Genomic DNA, 13,259 nt, shown 5'->3' with positions numbered 1-13,259 from the left:
TTTAGTGCCTCTGAAGAATCTCTTCCCACCCCATTACAACTGAAAAAAGAGAATGTCACTTGTGACCTTCAATTCATTCTAAGTTCCCTAAGGAATTTTCTTGCACTGACATATCCTCCCGCCCAAAAAGGCTTCCCTCTTGAGATGTTATTTGTTTCCAAGGGAAAGTATAGGAAGGGCTAGACCAGTCCCGTAGCAATTTGAAGCCTGCAATACAATTCTCCCTGTAACAGTTCCCCTCATTAAATACATCAAGAGGATTTAAAGTGCAGCAGCACATCTTTCAGCCTCTCTTTGCATTGAACTGCTGAGCAAAATCACTGGAAATCTCTGTTGCTCTCCCATCACAACAACCCAGGGCACCATTACCGGACATGCCCTGGTTCCCCTTCTGCCTTCTCACTGCTACACCCAAGGGCTCAGCCTGATATGTCCTGTGCCTGTGGGCCTGCCGGGGATTTCAGCTATGGCAGTGGGAAGCCTCTACAAATTTCAGAATGTTGGGAAACTTTGGGGGTAACTGGACTCTGGCTCCTGGAGCCCCTACTGGTCTCCTTTACCCCGGGCCTGCTGGCCTCTAAGCCTTGTCTTTAATGTCACTTTAATATCATATTGTTTCATCTCTATGCCTGTGTCTGTCACCAGTCCTCTTTACCCCTTTTAATTTTTAGATAGTGATCCTCTGAAGGGATCATGACTAATTCTCACCTGAATACTGTGCTCAGCACACATTAGGCACTTAATAAACAAATGCTGTTAATACTACAACTAGTAATAATAATACTGACATTTGTTAAGCATTTACTATGTGCTTTTACATTTACTATGGCATAGATACAAGAGGATCAGATTGGACACAGTTCCTGTCCCACATGGAACTCACAGTATAAATAGGAGGGAGAACAGGTATTGAATCACTACTACTACTATATGACAAGCTTACAGGGACACATTCCCTGCCCACAACAAGCTTACAGTTTAGAGGGGGAAACATATATCAATATAAATACATAAATTACAGCTATGTACATAAGTGCTATGCGGCTGGGGTGGGGGATGAATGAGAGAGCAAGTCAGGGTGATGCAGAAGGAGTGGAAGAAGAGCAGTATGGCATAATGGAGAAAGCGCAGGTCTGGGAGTCAGAAGGTCATGGGTTCTAATCCTGCCTCTGCCACATGTCTGCTGTGTGACCTTGGGCAAGTCACTTCCCTGTGCCTCAGTCACCTCATCTATAAAATGGGGATTGAAACTGTGAGCCCCACATGGGGCAGGACTGTGCCCAACTCAGTTTGCTTGTATTTACCCCAACGTTTAGTACAGTGCTTGTCACAGAGTAAGTACTTAACAAATGCCATCATTATTATTAAGAGGAAAGGAGGGCTTAGCCAGGGAAGGCTTTTTGGAAGATATGTGCCTTCGTTAAGGCTTTGAAGAAGGGGAGGGGATGAGGGGTGGTGTTGGGACAGGATGCCAGGGGTGGGGTGGGAGAGATGAGTGGGGATGGTGCAAGGGGTGGGGAGGGGGAGGGGGGATGTGGTGGAAGGGGATGACTGGGATGGGCTGCTTGGAGGGCTGGGATTGAGGGGTCATGATGGGGTCAGTGAAGTTTAAACACTGTGGGTGAGCTAATCGAGGGCAATAACTACTTAATCTGGTGATTCTCTGCGGCGATGGTTGAATTGTGTGCAGGTCCTTGGGTCCTTGAGAGTACTACTACTACTACTAGTACTGGGAACAAAATAACTAAAACCACCACACCTAGCACCTATGCCTGCTATATGGCTCTGCTAGAGTGGGAGTAATACACAATTCCCGGCTCCGCCACGTGTCTGCCGTGTGACCTTGGGCAAGTCACTTAACTTCTCTGAGCCTCAGTTACCTCATCTGTAAAATGGGGATTAAGACTGTGAGCCCCACGTGGGACAACCTGATCACTTTGCATCCCCCCAAGCGCTTAGAACAGTGCTTTGCACATAGTAAGCGCTTAACAAATGCCAACATTATTATTATTATTATTATTAACATTTTTTTAAGGCAAGTAGCATTAATTCAAGCACACAACTTAAAAAAAAATAGATCCAAATTGTCACTGGAGTATGCAAGGTGCAGTCCTGGGGGGCAAGAGGAGAGTGGAATGGAAGGCAGTGGTCACCCATGCTTCAGTGGATCCAACCCCCTCTCTCTAAACTGAGGCCTGGGACCTGGAGCCATTGAACTGGTTAAACCACCTTTGTGGATCTCCATGACCGAACATGAAAGAAATGACTCCCCACATGGAATGAACAGACAATGTGCTGATGTGCTGATGTGGTATTATGGATGGGATACTGATGGACCAGAATTTAGCAGAAAGTGGTCAAGTCAAATAGAAAACCCAGAAATGACTATCTCTCAGGCACTGTTTAGGGTTTTCCAGGGAAAGGAGTGGGGCCCTAGCCATGGGACCCTGTCTGCAGTCCTGTCGATCAGAGACTATTGCCCAAAGAACAGATATTTTTACCTTTTATCACTCCATCCCCTCTTCCCCCACCACATACACTCACTGAAGCTGTGAATCAGTGGGACTCACAAGAGACATGTTGCTGCTATTGATGCTGCCCCTCAGCCCCCAAATGGGGCTCTGGACAGCCTTGAGCCCCACATCCACAGGAGTCCTACCTCTCCTGGCAAGAGTCTAGAGAACTACCACCACACAGAACAGTGGTGAATGACAGTAGATAAGGGTGGGTTCAGGTGCTTGTCCACTCTCCCCTTTCCCACTATTGCTCCATGTGGTCACAGATCTCCCAACTCCTTAGACTGTGAACTCCTTATTGGCAGGGACTTTGTCTGACTTGATTATCTTGTATCTACTTCGCACTTAAATACCACAATAATTACTACTGGAAGGATTGCAGCAGCTGGGGTGTAAGGCCCAGGGCAATTGCTCTGACTGACCCTAGGGATGGATGACTCTTTCCTGCTCTATCTAGTATATGGAATTCTTCCTTGAGCAACGGTTTTTCGGTAGTGGGACGAGAATACTGCCTACAGGTCTACTTCATTTCTTTCTGGGAATGAGGGTATCATTTGCTTGTGTGGCTTGGGCAAAGAGCCAGAGCAGAAAGTGCTAACTCAGTGGACAGATCTGGGCATATCTATGAAGTGTCCAAATATGCCCTGTCCAAACCAGATGTTTCCACTGGATTAAGGTGGGTGATTTATCATATCTGGGTGATTTATAATATAACAAATCTCTGTTCTCTCCTTTCCTCTCCCAGTTAAAGAGGGAATCTCATTTGGGAACTACCTAAATGGTGGTTTTCCGAAGTGGAAAGGAACTAGGATGGCAAGTTTTCTTTGATCATTTGTTTTCATTTTCTCCAAATCCCCTACATCCTAAACTAATCATGGGCAGGGAATATGCCTACCAACTCTATTATATCATACTCTCCCAAGAACATAGTACAGTGCTCTGTACACAGTAAGTGCTTGATAAATATGATTGATCTATTGATTGATCCTGACTCTACCTGAATCTACTGAAGCACTAAGCAAACATGGGTTCATTTTTGACTTGGAGAGCTTCTTTAATAAATCTGGAAGTGAGTTGGCCTTCTTTATGCAAAATAACTCCTTCATCCCTTCTCTTCTAAGAGGAAGTATCTACCCCATTGCCTTACTCATTCCAGAATGCTGCTGGGGAGGGAGGTCCATATCTGGCAGGTTTGCTGAAGATCCAAATTCTTGACCAAGCATCTTGTGAAACAGGAAAAGTTACGGTGTGCTTTTTGTTTCTTTGTGTTCCAGAGACACCTGAGCAAATGAGTTTGGAGAAACTGAAACTTGCTGTAACTCCTTGATCTGGGATCTAGTCCAAAAGGATGCAGTACAGAATAAGAAAAAAGGTGGAGCCTGAACTGTTTTCCCTGTAGGATTACTTTGTGGGATTGGCACTGAGATACAGCAGATAATAGCTTCCCTTGAGGAGACCCTCTCATGTTCGAAAAGAGGTCTTTTTACATTTAAATTATTTTTTATAATGCTCAGTGGCATACTACTTTATTTCCCATCTGAACCCACATTACACCTGACTGACAACATCTCTGCAGGGCAGCAATGATAGTCAGATTTGTGCTGCTTTAATTACATGGATCCTTTTTTCTTTTCTCTTTGGCACAGTTTTAAGAGAGGCATAAGTCTTAGCTCTCCTGGGCCAAGAAGGGATTTATTTAAGTTTGAACCAAAACTCTCCCATCAATGCTTAGATTTTTGCCAGGGAAAAACAATGAATTACACTCCTGACCTTAAAATCCCTTGGGTTTTTTCTTATCCTTTTATATTTCTTCCTTTGCCCTTCTACTTTCATTCTTTCAGGACGATTTCTTACAGCTGCCTGGCAGTCAGCAGAAGTGTTTCTACATAAGAACATAAGGCCATTACCAGGTCAGGCCAATGGTCCATATCCATCCCAGGATTCTGTCTCCAACTGGGACAACGGGATGTTTGGAAAAATTGTGTTAGGAAGTTAGGGAGGACCTTCTAAAACCTATTACTATCCCTGTCATCTTGATATGGACCTGGTGTCTGCAAATTTAACCAAACTCCTCTTAAGCCTACTAATATTTTTGGCATATATAGCTTCCTGTGATTGAGTGCTTCCTATTGTTTCCTGCTGGGTGAAGAATTGTTTCCTTGTCCTTTGTATCATTTTGGTCCTCATCTCATATTTCTTCTCTTCTAACATTCTAGCTCTTTCCTCATCTTTCCTTCTACAAAAGCCATCACGTATCCCATTCTCCTCACCTTGAATACACACCTCCCACTCTTCCTTCAGCTCACCCTCACCCCAAGTGACTCTTTTTCTTTTTGCTCTTTCCCATTTTGCTTGCTGTAGAGCCCTCTCCATTCTTTGTTCTCTTGTCAATCAATTAATCAACAGTATTGAGCTTTTACTCTGGGCAGAGCACTGTTCTAAGCACTTTGCAGAGTACAATCAAAATAGTAGTAATTTTAATAATAATGATTGTGGTATTTCTTAAGCATTTTTAATGTGCTAAGTACAGTACTAAGCATTCATTCATTTAATCGTATTTATTGAGCGCTTACTGTGTGCAGAGCACTGTACTAAACGCTTGGGAAGTACAAGTCGGCAACGTATAGAGACGGTCCCTACCAAACAACGGGCTCACATTCCAGAAGGGGGAGACAGACAACAAAACAAAACAAAACATGTAGACAAGTATTGGGGTAGATACATGATAATGAGGCTTGACACAATGTCTGTCCCACATGGGGCTCAGAGTCTAAGTAGGGAGGAGAACAGGCATTGAATCTCCATTTTACAGATGAGGAAACTGAGGTAGAGAGGTAAGTGGTAAAGTAGGATTCCAACCCAGGTCTTCTGACTTCCAAACCTTTCTCTTCCCACTAGGTGATGCTACTTCTAGTAACCCTCAAGGAGCTTTCAATCAAGAGAGGAGACAGACACTAAAATTCATTACAGGTAGGAAGAAACAGTGGAATGTAAAGAAAGATATGTACATAAGTGCAATGTCAGGGGTGCTTGGTATCCAAGTATTTAGATAAATGGAAGTGCTGATGGGGCATTTGGAACAGATGGGTATAAGGTGGGTTGATGAGAGGTTATTCTGTGAAGACTTCCTGGAAGAGATGTGAATTTAGAAGAAACTTGGAGATAGGGTGAGCTGTGGTCTGCCACATGTGAAGTCAGAGGGAGTTCCAGGCAGAATGGAGGGAGTGAGCAAGAGTTTGGCAGAAAGAGAAATGAGATGAAGATACAGTGAGTAAGTTGGCTGGAGAGGGATAAAACGTGAGCTGAGCTGTGATGAGGGAGAAGTGAGGCTAAGTATGGGGGATTAGAGTTGACTGAGTGCCTTAAAGCCAAGGTTAGGAAGTTTTGGTTCGCTGTGGAGATGGATGGATGACTATTGGAGACTTCTGAGGAGTGGGGAGGCACGTGCAAATGGTGTTTTAGAAATATGATCTGGGCAGGAGAGTGAAGCATGGACTGGAAAGGGGAGAGGCTGGAGGCCCTAAGTGGCCCAGTTGGGGTATGACAAGTTCCTGGATCAACATGGTAGCTGTTTGGATGAAGAGGAAGGGGCAGAAACTGGAGACGTTGTGAAGAAAGAGCTGGCAGAATTTGGTGACAGGCCAATCCTTGTCCTAATCCTTTCACCAGAATGAGAACAGGAAGTAGAGACATGAGCCATGGTGAAATGGTAAAACTTCTCTGGTTTTTCTTTTCATGCCTGACATTCATTGTTCACATTCATCGTCGCGAACTCCCTGGGTTCCAATTTACATTTTACCACTGTCTTGGTTTGAGTTAGAGTTGGTAGTTAAGGAGCATAATTTAAAGTAGTCATAATTGGAGCATTCTGTCTCCATTTAATTATGTCTTTTTGTCTTGTACTTTTGATAATTAGTACTTTTGGTGATATGTTTATTGTTTACTTGGAGATTAAACTTTATTCATTAGATCTTTTCCTGCAATAGATGACACCGCCGAGTCAAAACTAAGATGGATATAGTAAGTGTAGAGGAAATAAAGGAATAAACCAACAGAAGCCCAGTACATTATCTGTGGCTCATCAGGGGACTTCACTAGTATGTATATTCGTTCCTGCACTCTGAAGTTTGTTGTTAATGTCAATTAAAATATCATCATCATCACTATCCTTTCAGCTTCCTCTCGCTTCTCAACTCCAGTCTTTGTATAGTCTCACCCCTCAACAATTCTGAAATTCCTCTATCTGACCACCACCTTCTCTTTTGCCTTCTCCCCCACACACCTACTCCCCACAGATCTGTACCGCTACTCCACAGAGACCCCTCCAATTTTCTAAAGTCATTGTACCCCATTTGCTCTCCAAACCCAAGCTACCTGCTCTTGACGCACAAATTGATGCCCTCAATACCACCCCCTCCTTTGAACTCAACTCCCTTTCTCCCCTGCCCCTCAACTGATCTCATGCCACAAACCCACAACCATGCATCACCTCCACCTCCACTTGAGCTGCGGAGTGCTGCCTGTGGAAATCCAGACACCTGGCTGACCTCATGAATCTCAAATTCATGTTCACTTGTTTTAACTCTCACTCAATCACGGGTACTTATTGAACACTTATTATGTGCATAGACTGTACTAAGCACTTGGGAGAGTACAGTGAGACAGAGTTGGTAAATGTATTCCCTACTCACAATGTGCTTACAGCCCAGAGGACTGCCCTCTCCTCTGCCCGACAACATGATTATTTAGGACAATCAGTGTGGGCTGATGGAAAGAGAATAGGCCTCGAAGTCAGAGGACCTGCATTCTGATCCCAGCTCTGCCACTCATCTGCTGTGTGATCTTGGGCAAGCCACTTAACTTTTCTGTGCCTTGGTTCCCTCATCTGCACAATGGGGATTCAGTACCTGTTCTCTCCTTACTTAGACTGTGAGCCCCATGTGGGACCTAATTATCTTGTATCTACCCCAACACAGTGCTGGACTCAAAGTAAGGACTTAACAAATATTTCAATTATGAATATTATTATTATTATTTTTATCCTTATTAGCTCCCATGCCCATTTCCTGCACCAGCTGTTGCAGACATTAAACTCCATCCACAAACCTCCTGCCTTTGTCCACATCTCTTTCCCATAATGACCTGGCCATGCACTTTGCTGTTAAAATTGAAACCAACAAGCATGATCTCCCTAAAATCTCCCCCCTTCATTAATTCAATCATATTTACTGAGTGCTTACTGTTCAAAGCATTGTACTAAGTGCTTGGTAGAGTGCAACATAACAACAGACAGACACATTCCCTGCCCACAAAGCCCTCACAGTCTAGCTCACACTCCTTTCTAGTATGTCCCTCCTCCTGCTCCCTCTTCAACTTGCCCATCTTTCCCACATTCTCTCAAAATCTATTCCTCCTCTTGGTACCTCTGACCCCATCCCTTCACACCTTAACAAAACTCTTGCCCCCTCCCTTCTTCCCTCCTTGACTGCTATCTTCAACCATTTGTTTTCCAGTGGCTCATTCCCTCTGCTTTCAAACATATTCATGCATCCCTTATTCTAAAAGAACCCTCCCTTTACAACATGGCTCCCTCCAATTATTGCCCCATCTCTATCCTTCCATTCCTCTCCAAACTTATTAAGCAAGTTGTATACACCTGCTGCCTCCACTTTCTCTCCTCCAATTCTGTCCTCAACCACCTCCAATATAGCTTCCACCCCCTTCACTCCACAGGTAATGACTTCCTTCTTTCCAAATCCAGTGACCTCTCTTCATTCTTCAAATGTCGTTGAGTCGTTTCCATGGACACCCCTCTTCAGACTATCCCATCTTCTGTCTTAAAGCCATTCTGGCATGTGTGCCAGACTGTGAGCCCACTGTTGGGTAGGGACTGTCTCTATATGTTACCAATTTGTACTTCCCAAGCGCTTAGTACAGTGCTCTGCACATAGTAAGCGCTCAATAAATACGATTGATGATGATGTGTATCCATAGAGTTTTCTTGGTAAAGATATGGAAGTGGTTTACCATTGCCTTCTTCCAGGCAGTAAAACACTTGAGTCTCTGCCATTGTCCTTGATCAACATTTTGATAACTTGATCATCTGCCTTTGACCCTTTCTCATGCTACTGCTGCCCAGCACAGGCAAATCAACATTGTCCGACACTTCAGCCTAGACCTTTCCATTCATTCATTCAATCGTAATTATTGAGCACTTACTGTGTGCAGAGCACTGTACTAAGCACTTGGGAAAGTACAGTACAGCAATAGAGACAAACTCTGCCCACAACAAGCTCAGAGTCTAGAGGGGGGAGAGAGACATCAATACAAGTAAACAGACATCAATATAAATTAATAAAATTGCATGTATATGCATAAGTGCTGTGGGGTGGGGAGAGGGGGGAAGAGCAAAGGGAGCAAGTCAGGGTGATGCGGAAGGGAGTGGGAGATGAGGAAAAATGGGGCTTAGTCTGGGAAGATGTCCTGGAGGAGAAGTGCCTTCAGCAGGGCTTTGAAGGAGGAGAGGGCGACTGCCTGGTGGATTTGAGTTGGGAGCGCGTTCCAGGCCAGAGGCAGGACATGGGCCAGTGGTTGGCGGCAAGAGAGATGAGATTGAGGCACAGTGAGAAGGTTAGCACCAGAGGAGCAAAATGTGCAGGCTGGGTTCTAGAAGGGGAGAAGGGAGGTGAGGTAGGAGGGGGCAAGGTGATGGACAGCTTTAAAGCCAATAGTGAGGAGTTTTAGTATGATACAGAGGTGGATAAGCAACCATTGGAGGGATTTGAGGAGTGGAATGACATGCCCCGAGCTTTTCTGTAGAAAGATAATCCCGAGTGAAGCAGAGTGAAGTATTGACTGGAGTGGGGAGAAGCAGGAGGTTGACGGCACTACCATCCTTCCCGTCTCACAAGCCCGCAACCTTGGTGTCATCCTCGACTCCGCTTTCTCATTCACCCCTCACATCCAAGCCATCACCAAAACCTGCCAGTCTCAGCTCCGCATCATTGCCAAGATCCGCCCTTTCCTCTCCATCCAAACCGCTACCCTGCTCGTTCAAGCTCTCATCCTATCCCGTCTGGACTACTGCATCAGCCTCCTCTCTGATCTCCCATCCTCGTGTCTCTCCCCACTTCAATCCATACTTCATGCCGCTGCCTGGATTGTCTGTCCAGAAACGCTCTGGGCATGTTACTCCCCTCCTCAAAATCTCCAGTGGCTACCAATCAATCTGCGCATCAGGCAGGAACTCCTCACCCTGGGCTTCAAGGCTCTCCATCACATCACCCCCTCCTACCTCACCTCCCTTCTCTCCTTCTACAGCCCAGCCTGCACCCTCCACTCCTCTGCCACTAATCTCCTCACCGTGCCTCGTTCTCGCCTGTCCCGCCGTCGAACACCAGCCCACATCATCCCCCTGGCCTGGAATGCCCTCCCTTCCCACATCTGCCAAGCTAGCTCTCTTCCTCCCTTCAAGGCCCTGCTGAGAGCTCACTTCCTCCAGGAGGCCTTCCCAGACTGATCCCCCTCCTTCCTCTCCCCCTCCTTCCCTCTCCATCGCCCCATCTTACCTCCTTCCCTTCTCCACAGCACCTGTATATATGTATATATGTTTGTACATATTTATTACTCTATTGATTTTACTTGTACATATCTATTCTATTTATTTTATTTTGTTAATATGTTTGGTTTTGTTCTCTGTCTCCCCCTTCTAGACTGTGAGCCCACTGTTGGGTAGGGACTGTCTCTATATGTTGCCAACTTGTACTTCCCAAGTGCTTAGTACAGTGCTCTGCACACAGTAAGTGCTCAATAAATACGATTGATTGATTGGGAGATCATAAAGGGCCATTATGCTTAGCTCTATATGGCCTATCTCTAAGCTTCATCAGTGTACGCAAACTCTCCTTCCATGATAAGGCATCAATTCAATGACCTCTACTTCATCCTAATCCTCCTTGATCTCTCAGGTTCTTTTGATGATAATAATAATAATTATAGTAATAATATTGATAATGGCATTTGTTAATAACAAAAATAATAATGATGGGGTATTTTTTAAGCATTTACTCTGTCAGACACTGTTCCAAGTGCTGGTGTAGATACAAGATAATAGGGTTGGACACAGTCCCTGTCCCACATGGGGCTCACAGTCCTAATTCCCATTTTACAGAAGAGGAAACTGTGGTACAGAGAAGTGAAGTGACTTGCTCAAGGTCACACAGCGGTGGAGCCGGGATTAGAACCCATGACTTTCTGACTCCCAGGATGATGCTCTATGCACTAAGCCATGCTGCTTCTCTATTCAATCTGTCACCAAATTATTTTGGTTCTATCTTCGCAACATTGATAAGATCTATCCGTTCCTCTCCACTCCAACCAAACTCATATTATGATGATCCAAGCTCTTATGCTATCCTGCCTTAACTGCTGCATCTACCTCCTCATTGACCTCCCTGCCTCCTGCCTCGTCCTACTCTGATCCATACTTCACTCTGCTGCCTGCATTATTTTTCTAAGAAAAGGGTCCACTTCTCCGCATTCATCAAGAACCTTCAGTGATTGCCCATCCACCATCACATCAAACAGAATCCCCTTACTGTTGGTTTAAATTATTCCTTCCACTAGCCCCCTCCTGCCTTACCTTGGTGATATACTACATCCCAGCCCACACACTTTGCTCCTCTAGCACCTGCTTGCTTATTATGTTATGCTTTCATCTATAATAATAATAATGATGGTATTTGTCAAGCACTTACTAGGTGCCAAGCATTGTTCTAAGTCCTAGATGCAAGGTAATCAGGTATGTATACAAGGGCTGTGGGACTGAGGGAGGAGTGGGATGAAAAGAGCAAATCGGGGTTACACAGAAGGGAATGGGGATAAAAGGAAATGAGGGCTGTCATGTAAGCCCTCTTGGATGAGATGTTCCTGCAATAAGCTTCAAAGGTGGAGAAAGTAATTGTCTGTTGGATATGAAGATGGAGGGTATTCCAGGTCAAGGTAGGATGTGGGCAAGAGATTGAGGTACATTGAATAGGTTGGCATTAGAGGAGTGAAGTATGTGGTCTGGGCTGTAATAAGAGAGCAGCGAGGTGAGGTATGAGGGAGTAAGTTCATGGAGTGCCTTAAAGCCGTTGATAAATAATTTCTGTTCAATACGGAGGTGGATGGCCAACTACTGGAGGTACTTGAGGAGAGGGGAAACATGGACTTAACATTTTTGTAGAAAAATGGTACAGGTAGCAGAGTGACGTATGGACTGGAGCGGGGAGAGACAGGAGGCAGGGAGGTTAGCAAGGAGGCTGACACAGTAATCAAGGAGAGATAGGATAACTGCTTGGATTAACATGGCAAAAGTTTGAATGCAGAGGAAAGGGCATATGTTATCAATGTTGTGAAGGTTGAATCAACAGGATTTAATGATAGATTGAATAGGTGGGTTGAGTGAGAAAGAGGAGTCAAGGATAATGCCAAGGTTACAGGCTTGAGAGGCAGGAAGGATGGTTGTGCTGTCTACAGTGACGGGAAAATCAGGGGGAGGACAGGGTTTGGGTGGGAACATAAGGTGTTCTGTTTTAGGCATGTTACGATTGAAGTATTGGTGGGACATCCAAGTAGAGATGTCTTGAAGGCAACAGGAAATGTGAGACTGCAGAGAGGGAAAGAGAGAAGGGCTGGAGATGGAGATTTGGGAATCACCTGCACAGAGGCAGTATTTGAAGCAATGGGAGTGAATGAGTTCTCCAAGGGAGTGGGTGTAGATAGAGAATAGAAGGGGACTCAGAAAAGCACTTATGTACATATCTGTAATTCTATTTATCCCTTTGATGTTTCCCCCTCACAGCTCCAAAGCACTTATGTACATAACTGTAATTTTATTTATTTGTACTGATATCTGTCTCCCCCACTCTAGATTGTGAATGCATTGTGGGCAGGGAATGTCACTGTTTATTGTTGCACTGCAGTTTCCCAAGTGCTTAGTACAGTGCTCTGCACACAGTAAGCACTCAATAAATATGATTGAATGAATGAATGAATGAACTGAGCCTTAAGGGAATCCCTCAGTTAGAGGATGGGAGGCAGAGGAGGAGCCTGTGAAAGAGACTGAGAATTCACCCTCTCTTCAGGCCCAAAGCACTTACGCTTGAATCTGTATTTTATTTATTTTTATTAATTATCTATCTCCCCCTTTGGACCGTAAGCTCGTTGTGGCCAGGGAACATGCCTACCAACTCTGTTGTACTCTCCCAACTGCTTAGTACGGTGCTCTGCACACTGTAAACACTCAACAAATATCATTGATTGGTTCCCTTCTCGACTACTGTATCAACCTCCTCTCTGACCTCCCTGTCTTTTCCACATTCCTGTCCATACGTCCATAATTCACTCTGCTGCACTGATCATTTTTCTAAAAAAAAGTTCAGTCCATGTCTTCCCACTCCTCAAGAACCTCCAGTGGCTGCCTGTCCACCTCCTCATCAAACAGCAACTCCCTATCAGTGGCGTTAAAGCATTCAATCAGCTCACCCCCTCCTACCTAACCGAACTGATTTCCTACTTCAACCTGCACACTTTGCTCCTCTAATGGCAACCTACTTTCTGTACCTCAGTCCCATCTGTACCACTCCTGACCCTGCCTCTTTTTGGGATTTGTTAAGCACTTTCTATATGCGAAGCCCTGTATTAAGAGGTGGGGTCAATACAAGCTAACCGGGTTGGACACAGTCAATTTCCCACATGGGG

This window comes from Tachyglossus aculeatus, chromosome X4, assembly GCF_015852505.1.
Source record: "Tachyglossus aculeatus isolate mTacAcu1 chromosome X4, mTacAcu1.pri, whole genome shotgun sequence".
In the NCBI taxonomy this organism is placed as follows: domain Eukaryota; kingdom Metazoa; phylum Chordata; class Mammalia; order Monotremata; family Tachyglossidae; genus Tachyglossus; species Tachyglossus aculeatus.
The sequence above is the reverse complement of the archived record's forward strand: the minus strand, read 5'-3'. Positions refer to the sequence as shown.